This window comes from Camelus bactrianus, chromosome 7, assembly GCF_048773025.1.
Source record: "Camelus bactrianus isolate YW-2024 breed Bactrian camel chromosome 7, ASM4877302v1, whole genome shotgun sequence".
Classification (NCBI taxonomy): Eukaryota; Metazoa; Chordata; class Mammalia; order Artiodactyla; family Camelidae; genus Camelus; species Camelus bactrianus.
Genome location: NC_133545.1, coordinates 54115158 through 54136748, shown reverse-complemented (window position 1 = coordinate 54136748; position 21591 = coordinate 54115158). Strand labels below are relative to the sequence as shown.

General features: G+C 35.5%; 1 long non-coding RNA gene across 2 annotated transcripts in view; it reads left to right on the top strand.

Moving 5' to 3' along the window:
- The window catches only part of LOC123613725 (uncharacterized), a 1048954-nt gene that overhangs the window by 433101 nt on the left and 594262 nt on the right, over positions 1-21591 (top strand). For both annotated transcript variants that reach the window (XR_012508401.1, XR_012508400.1), the window contains exon 5: positions 20589-20659. This is a non-coding gene — a long non-coding RNA (uncharacterized LOC123613725). The remainder of the gene's footprint in view (positions 1-20588; positions 20660-21591) is intronic.

Below are 21591 nucleotides of genomic sequence, written 5' to 3'. Positions count from 1 at the left end.
AGAAGATTTTCAAGTTAGCTTACCTTGAAGAGCAGGAGGCGGTCTCTCCTTTGGTTGGGATAAATTTGGGGAAGGTATAGTAGAGGAGATTGAAAATAGAGTGTGCTGGGACAACAATAAAATTGTTCTACAAGAAACTGTTTCTCCCTCTCCTCCTCGAGTCTTCTGTACCTAGGATGTGATTCCTTAGTAGCTCAGAGCAATACTCTAGACCGAATAAGATTCGAAAGAACTCTGCATTGTGAGAGGGTTCCAGTGCCTCCTGACATAAGGGCAAGAAGGAGGTCCTGTATTATGGTGTTGTGGGAGAAATTTCCATAGGTAGCTGGCAAAGTCTGTGTCGTGGGATGAATTGTGGCCCCCTGAAAATTCATGCCCACCCAGAACCTCCAAATATGACTTCATTTGGGAAGAGAGTCTTTGCAGACGTAACTAGCTAAGTGAGCTAAGTGAGGTCACACTAGATTAGGGCGGGCCCTAAATCCAGTATGATTGATCTCCTTGTAAGAGGAGGAGAAAATCGAGACAGAGACACACAGGGAAGAAGTCTGCGTAATGATGGAGGCAGAGACTGAAGTTATGCTGCCACCAACCAAGGACTCCTGACGTCTCCAGAAGCTTGGAATAGGCAAGGAAGGACTTTTCCCTACAGCCTTCAAGCGGAGCATGGCCCTGCCACCAGCTTGAGTTTAGACTTTCAACCTCTAGAGAATAAATATCTATTGTTTTAAACCACCTAGTTTGTCAAACTTTGGGATGGCAGCCCTAAGCAAATAATATAGACAAGTATTTCTGGTTATGTGGTTTGTGTACGTCAGTGGCTGATTCCATTTTTTTTAAAAAAATAGTCTATCTGGTTGTATAACTTGTTTGCTAAGTTCTAATGACGGTTAGGTCCATTTATTGATTTATATAGTAAGTGGACTGCTACTATATGGTCATGTTTCCTGTGCATGTTTGAAAGACAACGTATAAATTTGCATAGCACGTCTAACAGGTGGCTTTATGTATTATTGGATAATGAATCTAGGAATGGTACAAATGAGCATTAAGAAAGCACAGATTTAATATTGTAACAGTAAAAACAGGATAGCATGAGAGAAGGAGTCTGAGAGTACGAGTGAAAAGACTTGGGGTCCAGGGTTTCCATTACCTTTACTATGTGTGTGACTCTAGGCAAACCACTACATTTTCCACATCTGTAATCAGATAATAAAAAATATCAGGCTTTCTCTCTTATAAATTTTTGAGGAATAAATTAGCGCATTTGAACTATTTTAACAAAGTGTTACAATAATATGAAGTATATTACATTTATTAGAAAATTGTTTAAGAGGAGTCTCAAATAAAATGTGTATATATCACATTTGCAAACAATATGTTCTAGTTATGGTAGCAAATCACTGCTCAACACAGCGCCCATCTTAAGGGCTTACAGAGGAGCTTAACAGGGACAAAATTTATTTTAATAATTCAGGGTATCATTCCCACAGAGTCATTGAGAGCCATTTTGCAGACCCGAGAGCAAGGGGACGAGTGGCATCTGGCCTGTACTCGGTAACCCATTGGCTTCACAGTCCACAACATTTGCGAGTCTCTGCACACATCACAGAAGTCTCTCTCAAAATTTCTGTGTCAGTAGTGAGAGCTCGTCTTTCCAGTCTGCCTTTTAGGAAGAATGAAGATAGTGGTGAGTTATTCAAGCGTTTTCCAGGAGAACGGATGAGAGAGCAGGCTGGTCATCTGGGTGCTTGCTGATCGCAGACAGAGCCGTTTCCTTCGTTCATTTTTAGACTTTTGTAAAACTCCACATAAACACGGTAAAGAGGAAAACCACAAGTGATATCTGCACACATGCAGAATTAACAAAATTTGGGAAGGTCAGCACTTTTCTAGAGATCAGTTGTCCCCATTTCTATCATTTGTGTGTCCCCTGGCATTTTGACACCTGCAGAGTTTGGCCGGGACTGTGTCGAGCAGATGTGCAGTCATCACTGTGGGTGTGGCTGTCAGGCTGCCTCACGGGCAGCTTTCCTCCCAGGAAAGGGCTGAATATCACCATTTACTCTGTGTATTTCTTTCAAGTCATACTCTGTATGTCATTTCTGTTCATTAATATGATAAATAGAAAAAATGTGCTCTCTATCCCACCCTTTTAAAATCCAGGATTCAGTATTATTCACTTCCCTTTCTCCCCTCCAGTTACTCCCTTTTCTTGTCCACTGATGGGGGTGTAAAATGCAACAGAATGAGTGAGAATTCGATGAACTATCTCATTGTTTAAAATCTCAATGATGACTATTTAATATGTTTAATAACATGGAGCTAATTAAGTGCCACTTAATGGCAACTGATTTTGTTTAAAATGTCGATTCTTTATATTTTTTCATAATATGGCTTCAACTTTATAGACACTTTGCTGCAGGCATTATGATATTTAAATACATTCTTTAACAATAACAGATTATTAAAAGAGAGACATATTGATACTATTAGCTAAACTTTAGTATCCACTAGGAGGAGCTGAGTGCTTTATCAAGAATATAGCAGATGAAGGTCTTAAAATATTTAATAAAATATTGTCAGTATGTTGGGATGAATACTGATAAAAGTGAAATTAAGTTGAATGTCATTTTGATTCTATAATAACATGGGAACTAGAAGTACAGAATAAGACCTTTGCATGCTTCCAGCTAATTCAATTACAAGGGTTTCGAAGTAACTAAAACAAAATAGTGTATGTCTGATCTTTCACTTCAAAGGTTCATGTGAATTCGTCTTCTTCCTTGAAAATGAAGCTGCTTTGTAGCCAGTATGGTAAGAAGAAGATCTAAAAGTAGGGTACCGGGAAATACAAAGCAGACCTTTGGAGTATTAAATAAATATATAGTATATATATTGTAGATACCAAAGAAATATAGTATATACCAAAGAAACCAAGTAAGTATGGGGATATGAAGACATGATCAAGAACTAATGTTATCTGGGATGGTGGGAGTAAGGAAGAATGCCTCACTTTGTTTGCTTGCTATTTCATTTGCAAACATGTGGCATGATGTATGGGAGAAGTGGTCAATCATGATGATTATATTTAAAACGAAACTGTAGTTTGTAGTGACTACTTATATTTAAGAGCAGCCTTGGAGATGTTAAGCTTATTGGCCGATTTTAGGATTCCTCAGGAATTCTGGTCCACTGTTTGATCAGGAATTCTGGTCCAGTGCATTAAGCATCATTAACAGGATCTTCTTTGAATGTTCTAGATTCTGAAATTCTTTCATAGCACAGGAATGACACAGATGGTAGGGATGGTACAGGCTTTGACTGTAGACTCTTGATTTAAGATACTTGGCTGTGCCTACGACCGGCTGAGGCTGAGTGACTGAAAGAACCAGCTTTGGAGTCAGAGTGGCCTTAAGGTCATGTGCCTTTTCCTCCACTTACCACCTGTGTGACCTTGGGCAGTTTACTAACCTGTCCACACTGTATCATAGAGCTTAGCTTAGTTTTTAGCATAGAGGAAATCCTCACCAAATACTGGCTTTCCCTGTTATTGTTTTTGTTGTTACCTGACTTCAGTCTGTCTAGATGTATTTAAAATTGGCTCATTCTTCTAGAATAACAACATTGTTTATCAAGGACCAACTCTATTTTAAACATTGGACTAGGTATTGTGCTAGTTATTAACAAGACAGTAGCAGTTCTTTAGTTTGCCTGCACTCTTCTTTTTGCCTATACTTTTGTGAGTTCCTTACAAGCTCAAAATTCCGTAGTTACTTAATATTACAAGTAAAAGATTCAAGGCCGTGATCATGGCTATTAAATATTACATTTAGAAGCCTTGAATTAAAGAAAAGAAGGAAATGAACTTCTCTTAATGAAGTTCTCTTGTGCTCCAGGGAAAAAGAGACAAACAGGACTCTATTCTAAAGTGATTGCTTGGGATCCCAGGGTTTATACTTAAGACTCTAACCAGAAAATATTAATCTATTAAAAATATAAAAGCTTATCTAATGTGTATATCATATATTATAGATAAACCTATGTCTATATGTGTATCTGTATACTCATATACATAGACATATATGTATACAGTCAACATTTTAACTCCAAATATTCTAATTTACAAATAATTTATTAAAAGATTAAACCCGTAAGATTGGCAAATAATGAGCACATTGCTGTTTCATTTGTTAAATATTTCTACAAATATGTAGCAAGTGCCTACTGGGTGTCACACATTCTTCTAGTGACATGGAAATAGAGCAGTGAACAAAACCAACTCTCCACTCTCCTAAAGCATGTATTCTAATGGAAGATAGCGAGACCATAAGAATGCAAATACATATATATGCTAACAGGAGCTTTCAGAAAAGCGTCAGGAAAGGAGATAGGGAATGATGGGAGGGGTGAGGCAGGTTGCTGACTTATTTAGGAAGGCATCTACAATAAGATGAACTTTGGGCAGATAACTGAAAGAAATGAGAAACACAGGTAGCCATGAGAGCGTCTGGGAGAAGGACATTTCAGGTAAAGAGCCAGGGAGTATCTTAAGAAAGGAGTCCCGGGAGAACAGCGATGATCATGTCCAAGTGGTTAGCAGCGTTCAGACTATGCAGGACCTCGCAGGACAATGGAAGGACTGTGGCTTTCATTCTGATGGAAATGGTGGACCCATGAAGGCGAAAGCACTGAAATATCATTACATGACTTACTTTTTACCATGTTACGTATTTTCTTTTTTAGCATTTTTTCCTCTTTGTTAGGGTATTATTTACATGTAAAAGTCATAAAATATAAAGATACAGATTTGTTAATTTTGATCATTTTAGATGAATGTGTAACAACACCACAACCATTGTATAGGATTGTTCCCCACCAAATCAAAATGAAACAAAAGAGGGAGGCTACGGGCCTACATTCTTCCCTCAAATTTATGGACTAGTAATCATAACTAGAATATATAAAGAATTTCAAAATTCAACAGTGCAAAACAATCACCTAGTAAAAAATAGATTAAACATTTGTATAGACAATTCATCTATATATATATACACATATATATAATTAAATAAGTATATAAATAGAAGCTTAAATTCCTTACTTATTAAGAAAATGCAAATTAAAGCAACCTGAAAAAAAAAGCTATGTTTCTTATTAGTTTGTTCCTATTTGTTGGTGAATAGTATACCATTTTGTCTACCAATTCATGGACTTGTGGGTTTTTCTCATTTGGAGCTATTACGAATAATATTTCTGGAAATATTCACATATAAATATTCATATGGACATAGGTTTCATTTATCTTGGGTGGATATTTAGGAGGGAGTTATTAGGTCATATGGTAAATTTCTATTTAACTCTTAAAGAAACTTCCAAGCTGGTTTTCCAAAGTGATTGAACCATTTTACAACTCATCAGCGAATCTTGAGGATTCCAGTTTTTACATATCCTTACCAACACTATTTAATGTTTTAAAATTGTAAGTTCTTTCTGTTAGTTTTCTGTAGTCACAAAACACGTTACCACAAATTTAGCTGCTTAAAACAACACTCAGCTCCTGGCCCACACTCCTGTAGGTCAGACATGGGAGCAGGCTTGTGGGAATTCTCTGCTCAAGGTCTGACATGGCTGAAGTCAAGATGTCTTCCAAACTGGGCTCTTATCTCAAGGACCTGGGAGAATAAACTTTCAGGTTTATTCAAAATGTGGGCAGAATTCAATTCTTTGATATTACAGGTCTAAGGTCCCTATTTCCTTGCCAGCTTTTCGCCAAAAGACATTCTTCTACTCTTAGAGACCATCCACATTCCTTCCCAGGTGACCCTTCAATCTTCAAATCACCAACAGTGCATCTTGTCCTCACATTTCAAATCTTGCTTATCCCCATCTTCCACCCCTTTTTTAACTAGCAGGAGATAGTTCTCTTCTGTTAAAGGGCTCATGAGATTCCATTCAGCGTAAGAGGATAATTTCTTTCTTGCCATATAATGCCATATAATGTAACATTATCAAAGGAGTAATATTATATTTGTAGGTTCTAATCCCACTCAGAGGGAAAGGGATGATTATACAAGAGTGAGGGTCACTGGAATAAGAAGAAATGTCTGCTGATATTTTGATAGAGATGGTGTTGACTATGTAGATCACCTTGGGGGTAATTATCTTCTTAACATATTGAGTCTTCTCAATCCATGAATATGGAATATACCTTTATTTAGACCATCTTCATTTTTCCCAGCAAACTTTTAAAGTTCGTGGTATTCAGTTTAAATTTATTCCCAAGTATTACATTTTTGATACTATGCAAATAGAACTCTTTTCTGAATTTCGCTTTTAGAATGTTCTTGTTAGTTTTTAGAACTTCAGTTGATTTTTATATATTGAACTTGTGTTCTGTGACCCTCTCTGCATGCATTTATCAATTCTGTTAGTTTTTAAAATATCCTTATAATTTTCAGTATATAGGATCATGCTGTTTACAAATCAAGACAGTTTTATTTCTTCTGTTTCATACTAGATGCCCCTTATTTCTTTTTTCTTGCCTAGTTGTAGTAGTTAGAACACCCAATATATTGCCGAATAAAAGGCAAGAGTAGACACTGCTGTCTTGTTTCTAATCTTAATGAAAGAGTGTTTACTCTTTCAGCGTTAAATGGGATGTTAATTGCAGGTTTTTCGTAGATGCCTTTTATCAAATTGGGGAAGTTTGCTTCTCCTCCTGGGGGAGTTGTTGATAGATCTGTTTGTTTTTTTTAAATCACAAATGAGTGTTGGATTTGTTAAAATGCTTTTTTTGTTGTTGTTTATTGAGATAAGCCTGTGGGTTTTATCCTTTAATATATAAATACTGTATTCCATTAATTGATTATTGAACATTAGACAGATCTGTATTCCTGTGATAAATTCCACTTGGTCATGATGTAAATTTTTATATATGCTGAATTTTGGATTGCTGATATCTTGCAGATTTTTTGTCAGTATTTAGGAGAAACATTGATTTTAGTGTCCTTTTATTGTGACATTCTTACCTGGCTTTAGCACCAAAACTGACTGCACAGAATGAGTTGAGAAGTGTTCTAGACTGAATTCTGTAAGCGTTTGTGAATGATTTATATCTCTTTTTAGATATTTGATAGAATTTACCTATAAAATTATCTGTGCATGACTTTTTCTTTCTTGAGAATATTTTAAGTACCAGTTTAACTTTTCTACTTACTACAGGTCTGTTTGATTTTTCATTTCTTCTTTTGTCAATTTAGGTAATTTATTTATTTCTAGAACTCTGTATATTTCACTTAAGTTTTCTATTTTTTCAGCATAAAGTTGTTCATATTCCTTTAAAATCCTTTCAATTTCTGTGAAATTCATAGTAATATGCTGTTGAATCCTTTTTTAAATATATAGATTTCAGTTAGATACAGATCTTTTTTGGAAAAGATAGGGCTTGCGTATATTTTTCCTCATTTTTGAAGTATAGTTTTACTATTAGAATTATTGGTTAATATCTTTATTGTCTACAGATATTTATGTTGTCTCCCTACATTCTGTCCTCCATTAATTCCAGTAAGATGTCAGCTGTTAATTTTGATTCTCTTTTATGTGTTGAGTAGTTTTTAACTTCATTGTTTTGAAGACACTCCTTTACCCTTTGGCAGTTTAATTATGATGTGTCTGCTTGTAAATCTCTTTGTATGTATCCTATGTGGAGTTCAATAAGCTTAATAAGTACATAGATGGATGTTTTTCACCAAATTTGACATATGTTTAGCCATTATATCTTTAAAAAGTTTTCTGTCTCTTTCTTTCTCTCCCCTATTTCTAGGGGAGAGCGCATAGGGCACTAAGCAACTAGCTGCCAGGGGCAATCAAGGAAGATTTCAGTTAGCTGATGACTATAATGTATATTAAGCCAAACTATAATATGCTGAATACTTAGAAGTACTTATTAAGGAAGAGGTGTAAAAGTGACTCTTAGAAACTTAGTAATTAGTTCAGAAAAACAAGTAATTAACACATATATTACAAATACAATTCGAGGGAAAGGACACATTGAGTAAGAGTGCATGAGACAAATAGAAGACGTCCTCTTTAACGAGCAGATGTTTTATATGAATACCAATAAAATACATACATTAAAAATATCCACCAAACCTATAATATTTTGTGAATTTCAAACTTAATAAGTAGATGCCAACAAATAAATGTATATTCAGGTTCTAAATAAGCTTAATTGATATACAGTATTTTATTAAAATTTTAACTTTGATGATAGATATATAATCTAAACACTACTTGAGTAATTTCCAAATTACTCTTTCCTGTTGTAGATTACTCTATATCATAATCTGAACATTGACTTACATACTCATTATCTGCTTATATATGAAAGCATATTTAAATTTTTTTTATGAAAAGAGCTTCCAGGTTTCCTAATATACATGTGCATTAGGTCCTAAGAGGAGGATCAAAATGTTTCCGGGGCTTATTAAAAATGAGGGAGAAATTATTTTTGCATGCATTAGAGGTGATTTTGTATAATTATTTAAGATAACCAAAATTTTCATTTAAATTTATCAGAACTTCTTCTTGATTTTCAGTTAGTCTGGAATGTAATTTGACAATTAGTTATTTGATAAATTAGTTTTTTACATGCTATAGAACAGAGATAATAAGCCTCATTCTTTCCCAATTTAAATGCCACAGTGCCCTATATAATTTTTTCCAAGAATACAAAATCTGCCAAGAGGCAGATATTGGCTAAAAAACTACAAATACACTTTTAAAAATAGAGCTACTGTCAAATATAGCCTTCAACTTTAAATTGTTTTATGAAATCATTATCCACATTTAACATCTTCCCATACTTTTCAAAAGTGAAATAAAAATTCTATGACCATATGACATTTTTCTCTAAGATGTATATATATAGATATAGATACAGATATAGATATAGATTTCAAAAATTAAATGAAAATTCTTATTGAAGTTGATGATTGTTATTTTCAGATTGATGAAATTGGATTCACCCTTGATGGGATAAATTCATCAAACTTACTGTGATTAATCTCTGTCCCAAGACAGTAGTACTGATCATAAACCAAATTCTGTCTTAATGAAACAAACAGAAGAAGAGAGGCAGTTAGCTTCAGGTATACAATTTTAGCTGAATGACATTCTAGCTGACTACACAGGAATGAAGGATGGCTTCAAACCTTCCAGGGAAAGACTGTGCAACATGGACTGAAAATCTACACAACTCTTGATCTTGAGGCAAATGGATGGTTTGGGCACTAATCCCCGTCAGTTCCACTGGGCAGATGAATTTGTTTAGATGTTTATAGATGTCAAAGAAATGTTCTTACTCTGAGGTCTCTCACAGTGTGTTTCCAAGAGGTCAGAGAAGGTACTGAGAAGATATTCCCAGATCCAAAATTTGCCGTAAGAATTCTAGTACTTTGGAAGGGTTCTACAGCCAGTGGTATTGAAAACTACACGTAGTAGAAATCACGTATCTTTAACTAAATTGATAACCTCATCATGAAAATTCTGCTACAAAATAGTGACCAAAATACATATGTTTGATGAAGCCACAATAATTATTAACAATACTACATTAATTATGAGATCTAAATTAATTAAAATAAAATGATTTTATGCATCTTCCTTTAGACAATGCACTAGGCTCAGTGATGGGAGCACAGTACTCAACAATTTTTGATGGCAGATACTCAGATTAAATACTTTTGATCAATCATAAATTAGAAATCCTTCAACAATAGTAAGACAAAGCTATTCCTCAAGATTCATAGGAATTCAAGTAGAATTTTGTCATTCATTCACTCACTCATTCAGTAAAAATTTAGTATCTACCAAGTGCCAAATATTTTGGTATATGTGTGGAAAACATATTTGCCTCCTGAAGTCCTTTTGGTAACATATTCATGATTACAGTTTAGGTCAAACCTAAATTATTTATTTACTTCCTGAAGACATTGTGATTTGTAAGATCAGTTTTTAAACTTTCTTCTGATTCCAGTTACTAATTTAGCTAAAGTCATCCTATATTCTTTGTACTAATGATGAGTGATTCTGAAAAGTACAATCATGTCAAATAAATGACAGTGTCTCAGAGGCACAGAGGCCATGTATGGGTTATATATGGCCATAGAGGAATTGCTCTCTAGGACCAATACATGCGTAATAAGTTGGTTAGGATTTCCATCATATAATCTCCTTAGCTCCAAGTTAACATTTAATTCAGAAAATTTCAATCAAATCAAATGAAAGAAACATTTTTGTATATACACTCTGTACAGAGTGTTCTTCAATATATTGTGATGGAAATATGTCATACCTTGCAATGTCCTTAGGTTCTGTTAATATCAGCATTTAATAAAAGCTAACATTTTCTGAGAATAGAAATCTGCTTCAGGAACTGTTCTAGGCACTTTACATTCATTATCTCTGAAGCCCCACAATAATCCTGAAAAGCTGGATGTTTTCATCCCTGATTTATCAATGAGAATTAGCATTCACTCATTAAAACTCAAATCCAGACTGACTCCAATGCTTACCCTCCCAAACCTTATGCAGTGGGGGCACAAGAGTTCTATGTATCACAAACATAATACTTAAAAAGAAAAGAATAGCAACAGCAGAAAAAAAAAAAAAAAAGCCCCATAAAGTAGCATAAGAACAAGTACCACAGTGAAGAGTATAACAGTTGCTGTGGGAGAAATCTGTTAGGATTTGAATGGCCAAATGAGGCTTCAGGAAAGAATGAATGGAGAAGTGTTCAGGTTATAGATAAGTGGTGAGAAAGTCACTAAAATCTAAACAGATATGATATGAAGCATGGATTGTTTGGGACACAGTAGAGGACAGTCTTCATAAGTTCACAAGATGCTGTGTCTATGTTTTGTGGACAACTTTGCATAACAGATTTACTCTTGTAGCTCAATGGAGATAGTGAAGGTTATTAAGCAGACAACTGGTAGAATTTTGGAGGATTAATGAGACACTTATTTAAATTTATGAAAACATGAGACAGGTAGACCAGTTCGAAGACAATGACAACACTCTAGGCATGCAGTTGTGCAGTCAGGCTGGGTGCAGATTAATAAAAGGGGAAGAAATACATCTGCAGAGGGATCAGTGCTACTTGGGGGCTGGAGGTGTGATGAGAGGAGTGTGATGTAGTTCAGAATCCATTCATTCAGTGTGGCTATGAGTCCTGAATCTTTCAAAAGGATATTATAAACTTTTCCCTCCCTAATTGACTATGACATTCTGCCAGCTGCTCCCTAGTGAGACAGGAAATCTGCCAAAATTCTTGTCTTCTGAAGAAGCAGCCATGAAGTTATCCCAGGTGTTTGGGGTATGAGACAGGGTGGGAATTGGGCTTCAGAGAATGTGATCTACGGCACTCAGGCTTAGTGCAATGATCCCCTGTGGTTCTGATGTGACTGGAAGTTTTCCTCTAACTGGAGATGGAGTGAAATAAGAGGAGATGGGTTCGTCATGACATTGGTTAAGTGCAGGCCAAATGAATGTGTATCAAGGTCATTAAAATACTATCCGGAATCCATGTCTCTTTCTAGATTCTATTGCTCAGAAGAATGGGAGTAGAAACAACTGTGAGTAAATTGCCTTTTCTTTTGCTGTGGCGCTTATCCAGATGTTCAGTGTGATTGACGCCAATATTGGGAGGATAGGCTACTGGGAAGTAGACACACTGCTCATTTGGGTCATAGCTCAGGGTGCAATTCTATTTCCCGTTTCTCCAATCATGACATAATAATCTCTCATTTATGTTTCTCTAGTTTTGAAGTGTCTCTTTTAATCTCTGTCTCCACACACACACACACACACACACACACACACACACACACACACACACACTATAAAAGGTCTTAGTACTGTAGTACCACCCCACTTCCCAAAATCAGGAGCTCCACCAGGTGGACTGCCTTTGGGTTTCAGAAGCTGCCAGTGGGTTCCAGTGTGTTGCATTATGATATCCATGATTTTTTAAATTATATTGTTTTTCTTCTCGTTTTTTATATTATATATTTAAATGACAGTATCTTTTGTACTGTGGATTTGCAGTGGAAGATGCATAATGCACTTTTCTTTTTACTTCTGTTGGTGTGTACTGTAGTCTCTGTGCTTCTTGTAATAATTGTAAACTTTAACTTTATAAAAAAAAATCTGCTGAATCTAGAAAGAAAAGGTGCATAGCCTGTGTAGTCCATCATTCAGCATTCACACGTCGCACTGGAACCAGGAGGTTGATAGCAGTCATTACTCATGAGATGGGCTGGACCAGGGTTCTCCAAGTCCTGACTGCAAGTTATCAGTTACCTTGAATGCTGAGATTGGCTGTGAGTATTTCAGGAAATCACTATTGTTCAGTGAAGAATGGCCCCACCTCCTATCATCTACACTCTTGCCTTCAAAAGTGCTTTGAAATCATCCTATGGGTTGTAGAATCCCAGGCACTATTCCAGAACAACTCAATCAGAATCTGCATTTGACAAGATCCCCAGCGATTCATGTGCGTCCTAAAAACTGAGAAGCATGGTATTCCTTTTAAGTTACTTTGAGCATCATTTTTTCAGCTTACATTTTCAACAAATATGCATTGATGTAAGTGTTCTCCCTAATTTAGTTCACTTCTCAGTTGCTCAGGACACTTCTTGAGGTGATGTGAGATACTTAGGACAGATTTTACAACACCACTCCTGATGGTAACTCTAAGTTATCAAGGAAAATGCATTAAATGATTTTCTTCACATCCTCTTCAAATCACTATGAAGAGAAGAGAAGTAGGCACATATTTCATAAGATTTCCAAAAAAAAAGCAACTTTATTTGCAAATCTCGATCTTTAACACAGCACAGTCTCATGGCTGATAGAAATTTATTTGACATAACTGCTAGTTTCAGTGAAGTCAGCTCAAGATATTCTTCAGAAATATGTTCCAAAGGTGAGACACTTGATCTAAAAATATTAATGGAAAATTTATATTCTTATGGGGTTAGCTGGATAATGACTGTGTCTAAATGAAGTCTCTGTTAACTACTGTAGGGAAAAATACTTAAACATTGCTTGTGACATCACATTAACAATGAATAATTCAGCTGAATTCAATGCAAAAAAAAAAAAAAGATGTTTAATTTGAAGCCTTTGCCACATGAAATAAAAATGTGTGTCAAGGAAGTCACTTCCAAGTAGCAAACATTAAAAGTTATCTTTCCTGTATCTAGAAAACTAGTGGCATTGCAAGGCGATGGGGTAAAATATTAAAATATATCAAATATTTAATTAGACATACCGATTACACATACTGTTCCTATTCATCTTTTAAAACCTCAAGTTGCATGTGGAATCGGTGTTCAAAGAAATCTGTAGGTCACAAAATGGCCCAACGCAGAGCAAGATTCCAAATCATTAAACCCCACATTTCAAAACCGGCTGCTGGTAATTTGACCAGTTTATACTTCTCTGGCATCAGCAGCGGTTCTGCTAAGGCAAAGTAAATGTCATAAAATGTTTTGTTTTCTAGCAGCCATTGGCAAATAATTGGCATCTGTTTTCTGTTGTCTAGCTGCAGTTGTGTTTTCTGAAACAGAAGCTTCCATTCCTCATCTAATAACTTGTTGATTTAGATCCTCTAGGGACCAAAAGGAAAAAGAAAAAAAAAAAAAAAAAAAAAAAGAGAGAGAGAGAGACTTGTCTGAGGGAGAAAAAAGAACCCTGAACACATGTGGGCTTCAGAAACATGGGTTGATTCCTAGTGCATTCTATCATCAGATTGTTTAGACTCATCTGTCTCCAAAAACAAACAAGAACAGGAAAGAAGTAACTCTTCTTGGGTAAACCTAAAACAATGAAGTTTCTATATTGCAAAGTTGAAAAGAGACAAAGGTCTTTTAAAAAAAACAATTTTGTTCTCATTCATCTTCAACTCCTTTTTGACAAAAGCCAAGTACGTTCGTTGTTATAAAGAAGAGGAAGGGGGCAAAACCTCCAGAGTGGAGAAATTGGGCTTGCCTTGAATTCAAACATTTTTAAAAGCTCAGTTAAGTGGGGGATGTGATTACTTGCAGAGCAGGAAAGGCACTTACGAATGCAACTGGAGGAGGCTCTCTGTTTTTAACGTTTAAGAGCAGATAAAACGCCACTTCCACTGACTTCAGGCATTCTTCTGGCTGAGGACTAGGCCATTAATAGTCATTAACACTCTTGCAGATGTATTGCCAGAGTGGTAATGAAGTCAACACCTTCTCATTTTTATACTGAAGCTCTGCCAAAGCGCATTAGGTCTTGTCACTACATAGCGACGTGTGATGTGCTTGCTCTTAAGATATCAACATAAACGCTGAATAAAAACATAAATCTTTTATGATGTTGGGACGTGTAACTATTTTATCGTACATCAATATAGATCTGTTATATTCAAACCTTGTCCATTGTTTACTGAATAAAGGGCAGACAAGCCAGTGACAGTAAACTGGGGTCTGTTTTTCTGAGTTGACCATCAACTTAGATTTTCCAAACAAATCATTAGCTGGAACTCTATCTTTAGAAATTTGACTCCATGCCATGTTCCCACTATTTGTTGTTTAGGGAGGTGTCTTAAATAGTCAGTTAACATAGTGAGTATCTTTTTTTTTTTCTTTACAAGACAATACATAACCTAATCGTAAGTGTTGATGGTCTGAAGTTTTACTTTAAAGTAAATGGACAGATATACCAGCTGATGTTCCACCCCACTCTTCTTTATAATTATGTAATATGAGTGCTTTATGTTGAATTTGTTCATGTAGAATATTCTCTCTGACAGAAGAGAAAGATATATTGACGGATGAACGGAAGGAGGGAAGGAACCAAAGATGGGAGGGAGGGAGAAAGGAAGGAAGGAGAGAAGAAGGAAAACAAAGTCTTTCCTAACTAACTTCATTTAGAATTTCATATTCTTTCCTTTCTTCCTGAACTTTCTTCACTATTGAAACGTATTTGTAGAACGGAACCACACCTCCCTTCCACAAGTCCCCGCACAAGTTGTGACTGGTGGAGAAACAAACAAGTCAGCACGGCAGATGGGGACCGCTGTGTGCACGCCTTCCCAGCCCAGATCGTGGCTGCTGGCTCAATAACCATGCCTGCCCAACTCATCTCACTCCCCTCTGACCTCTTCTTCCCAGCCCCACCAGCGACACTGCTCTACCTTCTTCTAGCAACAAATATCTAGGAGATGAATGTCTCTGTACAGTACTCAGAAGAGAAGATGTATCTTTTTTTTCCCCTAATCTTTATGTTTTTAGAGACTAATCATTATGACTCAAGGGCATTAATGCTTTTTCACAGGGGATCTAAGTATAAAATAGAAGAGATTGAGGAGCATAAAATCATCTATTACTCATTGTAGCTACCAGCCATGGCCTCAAGAGAATTGTTTGCTCATTTTATTGGCCAGTCAGATTGGGAAGCCCTATGCATTCATCCTGTTTTGCTCTGCTGTGTATTTATTCATGAATTCATTTAACATAATGTATAATTATTCAGTTGTTCCTGAGTTCCAAGTGGTCTGATAGAGACCAGGCATACTAATATTAATAGGACACAGTCTTTGTCCTGAAAATTTCGTGTTCTAGAGAAAAAGGAAAGTGTGATCATAAGCAAAAAAAGTCTATAGAATTTTGAAATTCAGTAACATGATATGTGGTATGAATCAAATGCTACCGCAGCAGTAATACTGTGGTAAAAGACCTTGTTTGACCAAAAAACATTTAACAGTCCTCCTACTGTCACAATGCAGATCAATGTTTATTTTGGCAGAGAGAATGCAGATAGAGAGCAGCCAGATGTACAGGATGAAGAAAACTGGTGAATTGGAGAGCTACCGCCAATATTTTGAGAAACACCATTGAATACAGCGAAACCTTTACCTTCAGAGAACCTAGTAAATACTTCGAATTACATGGCGTATTTTGGAAATAAACACAAAAACTTTGCTCCACAAATTCAGCAATTGAGCCAAGGAAGGGTTTAAAACTGAGAATTCAGGAAAGAAGAGCTTATGAATCACCACCATCTCTTCGGTACAAAGTGGAGCTAGACATCCACACTCGTTCCATATCCACACTTCATGGAAACCTGGGGTCATTACTATATGCTGGATGTCTTTAGGATTTTCAGCTTAGAAACCAAAAGTGACTCAATTATAGAAGTGTTTCAGGATCTATGCTAAAATGAACTAATTCTTTTCCAAATGGATTGCATAAATAACCATAAGATTAATTGCTATTAATTTTAGCCAGAAGTTAACTCCTGTTCAACAGTGTTGAACATCTCATAGAAAATTGATGGTACATTTAATAGCTTTCAAAGTCTGTGCCATCCTCCCATAGGTAATATTTTTATCTCTTTTATTCTTATCATTTCCATATGAAGAGTTCACATTTTCAGAAATTTCAAGCTTCAAATACTAAAATATCTTCCAGCTTTACTCTAGATTTTATCAAAGATTTCCCCCCTAATTTTTACTTGTTTTATATATAGAAGTTATTTGTCAGGTTCTGTTTTGAATGTCAGAGAAAAAGAAAGGGTAATATTAAGAAAAAAAAACCCTAATAAAAGAACTTTAAGGCCTGGTATGACATGAAAATTATAAGAAATATGCAGACAAAATTAATATTATTAACTATGTTACAGAGTTCTTATTGTTTCCTTGTTAAATAAAATAGATTCTACCTAATGAGCCCTCCCCACAGACATTTCTCCCGACTCCTCTTACCTTTGATTTCAAGTGTGCGCACTCTGCCTTGGAGTTCTTCCTTTTCTTGAGCTGCCTAAGTGAACAAATTTCAAAGAAGAGAAGAGTCCTTCAGCGAAATCTTAGAGGACATCTACTTGAGTATGAAAAAGATAATACAGTGACTCTAATATATTTCCTGTAATTATTAATAAATTACTGAAGACTCAAGGATTGGCATAAAGATGCTCTTTTCTTAGTCACGGTATTCTTGCATGAATATTTGGTATGTTGTATACTGAAGTGTATCTTAGACAGATGTTTTTGGCAAGGGAGCACGTGTATGATTAACATGAGTTATGCATATGTCTGTTTTCCTGAAGTATTGCTTTACGAGTACATTTTAAACTTTATTTTCATCAGAAAGCTATTATTTTAATTTCATAAGCATATTCATCTTAGAGCTTGTAATCATATTACAGCGGTTAGTTTCGATTAAAAATACTCATTTTCCAACTCTTATCATTCAAGGAATGGTACATTTAGAAAAGACATTTAGATTTTTACTAATTCTCTGTGAAAAATATTGTGTAAAGACTTATCTAAATATGCCAATTGTATATCAGAAATTAACAATACATTTTTAAAATGGTAGAACATAGAAAATAGCTATTTTTCTACAATGTGACTATCCCCGTTACCCCAACATGTGTGCTCGGGAAGATGTTAGCTTTAATTTTATAGTTGACAACATTAAGAACCAAAGAGGTCTACAGAATTCCCATGATCACATAGCTAATTAATGGGGTGCCAGGAATAAACTATGGCTTAACTGTATTCTTTCTACAGTTACCCACTTCTGAAAAGTCATGAAGTCTACCTAATTTACCCACTTCAAAATTTATTTGGCATATTAAGATACTCAGGTCATTTACGTTTTTCAGGTGAAATTATTTTTTAAAAGTCACTAGTCATTAATTTTTTGTTATGAGCAAAATATGAGAACTAGGTTAAGGATAATTTATATGTATAATATTTATCAAAAATATATATAAAATAGATATTTTATGATTTTTATACAGTGTCTTTTGATTTTTATAGGTCATCTAATTTTGAAAATCCCAAATCTTTATGGACTCCTTGACATTGGTTTTAGTTTTTGGTTCAGTTTTTTTTCTCATAAAATCCAAGCAAATAAAAGTGAGAGTAAAATAGTAATAATGCATAGCATAGAAAAATAGAGAGTCTCTGTCAAACTGTAGTTCAAGAAACAGAATGAAAAATTTTACTTTGTGAACAATCCCACTATTTCCATATAGGTCCTGAGGATTCCACATGTAAGATAGGGCCAGGGACTTTATCAAAAAATACTTTGAGACCTGCTCTTCAATAGCCATGTTTAAGAAAATTAAAAGGCAAGCTGGGAACTGGGAGAAAGTATCTGTGATGCATTTATCTGACAAAAGCCTAATCTAGAGGATGAAAAGAACTACTGTAATAATAACAGTGATAACAGCATGAATAATAAACAACTCAGCGGAGAGCAAGAGGAGGCCTTGAGACAAATGTGTAGGAAAGGCCAGTAAGTACATAAAAAACGCTCAATAATGTCAGTCATCAATACCAGGAAAATGTGTATTAAAACCACCATGTGATAACACTTCATTCGCTGGAAGACCTAGGGGACAAACAAAAAGAACAACATTATCAAGTGTTGGTGAGGACATAAAGTGAGAACTCATATATTTCTGTTCAGAGAGGAATATGGCACAATCAATTTAAGAGAAAGGGTGGACACTTTCTTATATAGTAAAACATACACCTGCCATATGACTAAGCAATTCCATTCCTTGGTTTTAACCAAGAGAAGAGTTTGTTTATACCAAGACTCCTACACAAATGTTCACAGCAGTTCTACTTGTTATAGTCACAACTGGAAACAACCTATGTGCCCATACATAGGTGCGTGGGTAGACAATGGAGCACTAATCAGCAATAAGAAGAAATGAACTATGGACATTTGTAACAGCATGGAGGAATCCCAAAATTACTGGGTTGCATGAACGAGCACGTGCAAAGAGTAGTACAAAAATATACATACTCTGTGATTTAGTTAGTATAAATTTCTTGAACAGACTAATTCAACTTTGTGATAGAAACCAATGCCTTGGTTCCCTGGGGCTGGGAATGAGAGTGGGGCCACTGACAAGAAGGGGTACAAGGGAATTTCTTGGGATGGTGGTGTTGTTCTATATTTTAATTATAAAGATATCATTATTTGTCAAAACTCATTGATCTGTATGCTTGAAGTCTCTATATTTTATTGCATGTAAGTTAGCCTCAATATATAAAAATGAAGACAAATAAAGAATACAATGTGGGGGAGAAAAAAATGTAGAGCCAGGGTATAACTTTGGACAATTTTTTCATTGTGTGTTTATTACACTTTTACAATGGCCAATGTAAACTTTCAAAATTATGATTTCTGTATTTCATTTATGGATGTTCAAGTATAAAAGCAAATGGCATTCTTGACATCTGAAAGAGTAATTCCAATTTAATCAGAATTGTGTGATTGTGCTATTTGTACGGACATGAAAAAGGTTTTACCTTCCACTGTCTACTCTTTTTGTATGTGTCTTCTCATTCTGTAGAAGTTATTGTAGGAAAGGGAAAAAAAATTGCCTTCTTTCCTTTTTTCTTGGCTGGTCTAATAATTAATTTGCCATAGAACAGATTAACAGGAGAAAGCAAATTTAACTTCTTATGCAAGGAGTCCCATAAAAATAGGACACTCAAAGGTAGTTGGGTGATTGATGCTTATATATCATTCTGAGCTAAGGAAAAGGGTAGAGGTCTTGGACTTCAAAGAAGAAGGGTCAGTTTATAGGACCATCAGAGGAGCAGATGTTTGGTAAACAGATGTTTGCCCTGCCATGCACGTATCTCTCAGATAAAGAAGTTATCCCTGGTAGTAGCTCTCTTCCTGGTACAGGGCCCCTTTTGAAGTTCTTTTAGGCAGTTAAGAGGGAGGTAAAAAGCTTTTCTGAGTCTGCTGGGTCTTGATTGCCTTTAGCTCAAAATATTGTACATGCCAAAGTGTCACTTTTGGGGGTGGGGCATATTCTGCTCCCTCCATTACATAAAATCATTGAGGAAAACAGAGTGACAAATTTTTCTTTCAAATCGGTTAATTCCTTCATCTATGTATACAAGGATAAATACTAAGTACTTAATTATATTCCAGAATAAGATACACAAATTCTCTTCAACAAGGTTGCATTGTTAGTGAGGTGAACAGGCAAAAAAGAAAGTAATCAGAGCAAGTGATGTGATTATATCAAATGAAAGGTGGTATGGTGAGTGAAGGAGTTAAAGACAGCGCTAGACATCCTAGGGTCACCTACCACACCATGTTGGCTACTGTGAAATTTATTCCAAGGCCCCTGGCAAACCGTTGATGGGTTCTAGTGAGAGACTAAGATGATCTGGTGTGTGTTCAGAAAGATCTCTGCTGTCAGCATGTTGAAAAGGAATCGACTGAATCACAGCTGCAATCTGACAGTGAGCGTCTAAGTCCAGGCAGCTCTCCAAACCTAGGTAGCAGTGGTTTGCAACTAAGATTATAGCAGGTAGAGCACAGAGAAAAGAAGGAAGATTTGATAAATATCTGTGTTGGGACTTGTAAACTTCTCAAATACTTTATTCGAAAAAGAAGGATGTAGATATTATTATTAGGGTTTCTTAGGCAAGTATTACTGAGTAGACTTAGTGTCTAGAAACTCTCAATGATGTCTTTTTTTTTTTTTTTTTTTTTACATTTCAGTGTTAATGGAAATTTGCAGGCCCAAACTGAAGGATGGGAATGTGGTATTGGAGTAATCCAGACCCTGAAAGGTGAGCACAAAAGCTTAAGATTTTTATACCTGATGTTTCAATTTCACATTTTTATTTAATAATAAACTCAAAGCCTTGCTGGATGCTTCATAAATTTTAGCAGAAAAATCATGAATCGTTGGAAATTTTGCCTCTGAGGAAAAGTAAAGTAATGTTGCTTTGCTATACAAGAAGCTTTTTAAGGTGGTCTTCTCAATATTTCAGGACTCTATCTCTTTAAATGCAGTTAAGTAAAACTTTATGTTTGGGAAGACTTTTCCAGAGAGCATTCCCATCATGTTTTATGTTTTTTGAAGATTTCTTTGAAATGCAAGATTTCAGCTTTTCTTTTACTTCAGTATTGCCTTTTCTCACATATTTTCAAAATTTATGAACCCGAGCATTCATAATTTGTTCTCGAATAGTAACTGAGCAGACTTCATGCATGTTGCAACTCTGGAAATACTGTAAGTTAAATATAAGCCAGGTATGATACTTTCTTAAAATTTTTTTCCTTGGATAGGAAATTTCACGTTTTGTTCTAATTATTGATTTACTAGCTTTTACCTGATTTATAAATAGTATGTTGACTTTCAAGGGCTCACTAATGATCTATTTCTCAGTAGGTACATTTCAGTCTGGACGATTTCTCTATGCTGGTACTTTAAAACTCAGCTCAAATACGTAACATTTTATAGAACATTCCTCAGATCTACATACTGAATTATTTCTCATTTTCTCTTTGATTATACATAATTCATTTGTATCCCTGGTAAAAAACTTATTCACCTTTCTATTATTCTGCTTGTTAATTCAACAAACTGCATAAATATCTCCTGTTGGGCACTGAAATGGGCACGAGATGCATAGTGCTGAGTGAAACAGTGCTCCTGCTTTCAGGCAGCTTACACCCTTGGCCAGCCCACTGCTGAAATCTTTCACTGTTTCAACAA